This window comes from Glycine soja, chromosome 10 (genome assembly GCF_004193775.1).
Source record: "Glycine soja cultivar W05 chromosome 10, ASM419377v2, whole genome shotgun sequence".
Lineage (NCBI taxonomy): Eukaryota > Viridiplantae > Streptophyta > Magnoliopsida > Fabales > Fabaceae > Glycine > Glycine soja.
Genome location: NC_041011.1, coordinates 12846594 through 12852962, shown reverse-complemented (window position 1 = coordinate 12852962; position 6369 = coordinate 12846594). Strand labels below are relative to the sequence as shown.

Sequence of the window (6369 nt, the reverse complement as noted above, 5' to 3'; positions counted from 1 at the left end):
GAGCCCAGACACCGCCAGCCCACATTTCCCTTCAAGCCCACCCGCCTCTCCTTCTCTTAGCCCATCCTCTACTCCTATCTCCACATCAGCGGCCCAAACAATAACTTCCCCTCCTATTCCCATCCAACAGCCCCGTATGGTCACCAGAAGCTAAATGGGCATTTTTAAGCCAAACAAGAAATATGATGATGAATATTGCTTAGCCACTTCAATTACTCGGTCTCCATTACCTCGTAACCCAGTTGTGGCTCTTCGTGACCCAAATTGGAAAATGGCCATGGATGATGAATATGATGCTCTTATTAAAAATAAGACGTGGGAGTTGGTGCCCCATCCACCTAATGTTAATGTTATTCGGTCTATGTGGGTTTTTGCTCATATAGAAAAATCAAACGGTGTGTTTGAGAGGCACAAAGCCCGTCTTGTAGGTAATGGGAAAAATCAGCAGGTTGGCATTGATTGTGGCGAAACTTTTAGCCTGGTATTGAAACCGGCTATGATTCGCATCGTTCTTTCTCTTTCTCTTTCAAAGGCATGGCCCATTCATCAGTTGGATGTCAAAAATGTTTTTCTTCATGGTGAGCTACAAGAAACAGTTTATATGCATCAACCATTGGGGTATCGTGATCGTACCCATCCGGATTATGTGTGCCGTTTGCGTAAGTCATTATATGGACTTAAACAAGCACCCCGTGCTTGGTATAAGCGATTTGCTGATTATGTCTTGTCTCTTGGTTTCTCAAATAACAAATGTGACAACTCATTATTTATTTATCAAAAGGGTTCGCACATGGCTTACATTTTGCTCTATGTTGATGACATTATACTTACTACTTCTTCTCATGCTCTTCGGGGTTTTATTATGAACCTTCTGAGCTCGGAATTTGCTATGAAGGACCTTGGTCCTTTGAACTATTTTCTTGGCATTGCAGTGACCCGGCATAAGGGTGGTATGTTCCTTTCATAGTGCAAATATGCCGAAGAAATTATTGACTGGGCTGGTATGTCTTCTTGCAAGTTGTCTCCAACACTGGTTAACACCAACGCTAAGGTGGGTGCTACCTCTAGCGCAGCTTATGAGGATCCCACTCTTTATAGGATTCTTGTTGGGGCCCTACAAAATCTCACTCTCACCATGCCAGATATCTCTTATGCAGTGCAACAGGTGTGCTTATATATGCACAATCTGAGGGTGGACCATATGCAAGCTCTCAAACGCGTTATTCGGTATTTACAAGGTACACTTGATCTTCATCTCAATTCATCTTTGATCTTATCTCTTGTTTCTTATACTGATGCTGATTGGGGTGGGTGTCCTAATATGACACGTTCTACCTCAGGTTACTGTGTGTTTTTGGGTGACAACTTGGTGTCATGGTCCTCCAAGCTTCAACCTACACTCTCTCGGTCTAGTGCAGAGGTCGAGTATAGGGGTGTTGCTAATGTGGTCTCTGAGTCGTGTTGGCTTCGAAATTTGTTATTGGAATTGCATTGTCCGGTTACCAAGGCTACTATTGTGTATTGTGACAATGTTAGTGCTATCTATTTGTCGGGAAACCCGGTGCAACATCAACGTACCAAACATATTGAGATGGACATACATTTTATACGGGTCTTTCGCGTGTATATATGGCCTTATATTATTAGTTTCCTAGTTTCCTAAGATTACGCCTGGTACATTGTATATATTCCAAGTCAGTGAATGAAATCCCTTGAGGAAAATATTCTTTTAATGCCTTTTGCACTTTGCCATTTGGTTTAAAAAGTTTGTTTTTCCTGTTTATCTGCAGGAATTGGGAATCACTCATTTGAAGGGAGACTGCGTCTTGGTGGACCATAGTTAAAGGCAAATATTCAACCATGGTACTTAAGAGGTCAGGGTCAAATTCTATATGTTCTTATTCTGAAACCAAAAACAGTCCTTTCTATGGACAAAGACGTCCAATGCTGCAGCGTGGTGCAAAACTTTTGTGTGTTAGTGACTTACTTCTATTAGGAAGAGCAACCATTAAAGAGTTGCGCAGCCTCTTACACTAGATGGACTCAGAGGCATAGTTTGGCAAGATGAGTATGGGTAAGACACATTTTAAATTTGTGTTGGAACTCTAAATATTTGATGTAAACTTTCCTCTTTAACTGATTAAGCTGCAGCATTTTTCAATTATAATATACCACGAGAATTAAACTAGTGTTAGAATTCAATAGGTCTAATTCAGAACCGCCCGATAAAATCGAATATTATCTACCTTAGAGATGTATCAAGGGATAAATAATTAGATCGGTCCTTAGATTTTTTTAAGGCTTTAAGGAAGCCGTATGAGGTGAAAATCTCATGTACGGTTCTGTAATAAAGATGGTAATAGTAATGTCATCACTGACTAGGATTATCTAAAAGTTTAAGTAAAATTGATATAGTTGATGCAATTGAACTTAGTCTCAATTTGGACTTTTAGATGTCAAAAACACTGTGATCGATCACCCTATCAGTGGGATAAGTGGATAACCAAACAAAATAGTTTTTAACTTTTAGAACCATGTGGTTTCTTTGATCATATAACTTTATTTATATATTATTAATAAGCTCAGAAGGAGTACATGCTGCAATGGTTGGATCACTTCACCCTAGACCTGTTGCAACCTTCCATTTTCTGTCCCCACATTCTGCTATTGTAGCATTTTGTGAGGAGATTTTGAAGCATGGTACTGCCTGGGAGGCACTAAGAGGGGATCTTGCAGCTCAGAAGGCTGAAATGACTCTTGAGGAAGAGAGAGCGGCTACGGAATGTATTATTTCTAACAGATGTGACATGCTTTCCAATTCCCAAAATCCCCAATGCTGTTATTTTTGTTGCTGCCACTGTATGTTCCAAATCTCATTATCACCTTATGAATATGCATTAAGTCATACTATGAAATTTGCTTCAGATATTTATTTGTTTGCATTACTTTTCCATTTCGGTGGTTGTTTGAACACTTGTGATGATTTGTTGTCAAATGAATATCCACAAGTAGGGGTGGGCAAAAAAACTATTACGAACCAAACTAGACTATTTTGAAACTGGAATGGTAGAATTAGATATACAGAGGAGTTGTGCATCATTATGCAAAGAACAATTTCGAAGGTATAAAGTATCTAACATATGACAGTTTGAAAAGGCTCAGCATGCCATTATCAGTTGTAGTAAATTTGACACAATCAAGATGCAGACTTTTTAATGCAGACAAGTACATAGATTTTGGAAGTACCATCACATACGGGTCATACAGTGTACATAGCTTAAGGGATGGCAACGACTAACAACAAAGGATTAAAGGGAGGGAATCAAAAGTGGGTGTGCTGGTTAAATCTATTTGCATCGTCAACCGCTGAACATCATATTTCATGACCATATCTAGGATTTTATCCTAATTCAGACTCATAATAACAAGATTAAGTAGGGAAATAAAAGTGATCTGGACTAGACGGAATCCAAGGGAGATTTATTTCAGGAAATTTGCATCTTGGATTCTCTCTAGTCAAGATCACTCTTACTCCCTACTCAATCTTGTTATTATGAGTCCAAATGAGGCTGGAAGTCCTGTATATGGTCATGATATATGCTGTTTCATGATGTCCAATTGTTGACAATGCATGTAGATTTAACTGACACACCCACTTTTGGTTCTCTCTTTAGTCTTTTGTTGTGAGTTATTGACGTACCTTAAGCTTTCAATAGGCTCAAACACACTCTTAATTCCATGTCCCCTTTTCCTTCTCTTGTGGATGTTTGAAAGTATGCTTAAGCTTTAAATAAGCTCAAACACACTCTTATTCCCCTGTCCCCTTTTTCTTCTGTTGTGGATTTTTCAAGTATTTATGATGTACAAGGAAGGTCTGGGTATCCTACTCTTAAACCATTATTAACTTTGGCTGCAAGATGATGGATACATCCCAAAACACTCAGTCCTAGAACTTCAAAAAGCTTGGCCAGGTTCTGAGGTGAGATGGGTCACAGGTGGGCATGTCTCTTCCTTCTTCACCATGGTGAATTTAGAAGGGCTATTGTCGACGGCCTTAATAGATTACCGTGGAAGGAGTCTCCATTGTGACAGGGACATTGCACAGGTACAAGAAATTTTTTTACACGAAGATATTGTTTTTCCTATTGTATTTGATACTTGTTGCCTCTGTTGTTCACTTAACACATGCTGGATGATTCCTGTGCCCCTTTCCCTAAAGAAAAAAAAAATAGGGGGTTGTAAAATGTAGATCAATTCTATTCATGTTGTTATCAAAAAATGTACATTAAAGTTTGAATAATCTCTAAGCTAATTGTTTTATTTTTCCTTTTCACATAAGTGAATATATCTGAAAAATATCGACAGGGAAAATTACAAGGGGCAGTAGATTAATTTTCATGGATGGCATTTTTACAAATTATCACATGCATGAATTTTCTGCTTTTGCTGATAACATATCTCATACTGAAAGTATTGATCCACAACAATGTTAGACACTTGTCAATTCCCTCACTGTTCAACTTCCAACTATTTTTTGTGTTCCTGGATGCTGTTGTTTTACTCTTAAGTCTTAATAGTTAAATAACTTTCATCATTATGTTTGGATTGGGAGTAGAGGGTGGAGTGGATGAAAAGCATATACCATTGTTTTTGTTTATAAAAATAAGGATGGGAGAGGATGGCAACCGATGGATCCCATTCCACTATTTAGTACTTAGTTTGGTTTTCACCCCCCTCAATTTGAAGTACAGAGGATGGAATCCTATTTTTTTAATTCATAAAATATTTAATTTAATCTTATTTTTATATAACCGTCCACTCTTCACTTCCAAGTTTTTCTTTTCTCCCGTTTTTTGGGTACTTTGCTTTACATTCGTTCCTTGAACTGTTAAACTTTCTCCTTTCACTTGTTGTTGACACATTACTTTTCTTTATGTTACTTCACGTACCAATTGTTGAGAAATTAAACAAATTTCCTATGATCAGATTTGTGAGAAATAAAATAAATGTGGAATAATAACACAAAATTGATAACGGAGTTCAGGTAATTATGCCTACGTCTCTGGTCTACTGCAAACCTTTTATTGAAAGAAAAGGAGTTTAAGAGAAAAATTATTACAAAACACTCCTCATAATCTAATTACACCCAGAAAATACAGATAATATTTTCTCTCACTAAAGCTTTTCTCCCTCTCTGTTTTTCTCTCATTGGAATTCATAATAAAGTTTCCAACAGGTGCTACTTATATAGGCACGTAGAAGTTTATCTTTCATATATTTTCTTTTTCCTGTTTTTATGCTAACCGTTGAAGATATACTTTTGTAACTGCATAATATTTTATTTTTCAGTTTTTAAGATAGGATTTATTAAATAAGTTGATTTCCTATATTTTAGGAGTAAGGCAGTTTTAATGGATTAGCCTAGTCAAATAAGTGATTCTTATCTTTAAAGAGCAAGTTAGTTTTAATATTCTGTTTTGCTAATATCTTGTTATCTAATTAGTTTATCTTTTGTTATTTATTGTATCGCTACTGAGAACAATTTGAATTAGAATAGAATAATTCTATTTCCTCTGCATACGTATTGTCTCTCTTCTCTCCTCTGTTTTTTTTATAATTTCTTCCACAAAACCAACAATTGGTATCGAGAGCCTTATTCTTACGGGACCTCTACCATGGAAGGTGAAGCAAGTTTTTTCCACATAACTCTTCCAATCTTTGATGGAGAGAATTATGATCTTTGGGAAGTGAAAATGCAATCCTACATGGAGTCTTTGAATTTATGGGATGCTGTGGAAGAGGATTATGAAATATATCAGCTGCCTGAAAATCCCACCATGGCCCAAATTAAAAATCACAAGGAAAGAAAGATGAAGAAGGCAAAGGCGAGATCATGTTTGTTCACTGGTGTTTCACAAATGATATTCATCAGAATCATGACTCTTAAATCACCCAAAGCAATTTGGGATTATCTGAAAGAGGAATACGCTGGAGATGATAGAATACGAAGCATGCAAGTGTTGAATTTAAGGAGAGAATTTGAGCTTCAAAGGATGCAAGAGTCAGAGACACTCAAAGAATACTCAAACAAATTGTTGGGTATTGCCAACAAGATAAAGTTGTTGGGAAGTGATTTTGCTGATTCGAGAATTGTAGAGAAAATTTTGGTAACGGTGCCGGAGAGGTATGAAGCATCTATAGCTTCATTGGAGAACACAAAGGATCTATCGAAAATCACATTAGCAGAAGTGCTACACGCCCTACAAGCTCAAGAGCAGCGAAGGTTGACGAGGAAAGATCGTGTTGTCGAAGGTGCTTTGCCCGCCAAACATCATGAAGTTGATGAAAGCAAAAAGGATTTTTTCAAGA

At 37.3% G+C, this 6369-nt stretch overlaps 1 pseudogene; it reads left to right on the top strand.

Moving 5' to 3' along the window:
• The first annotated feature begins 1003 nt into the window (after nucleotides 1-1003).
• Nucleotides 1004-4089, top strand: LOC114371423 (annotated as a pseudogene).
• Nucleotides 4090-6369: the final 2280 nt, after the last annotated feature.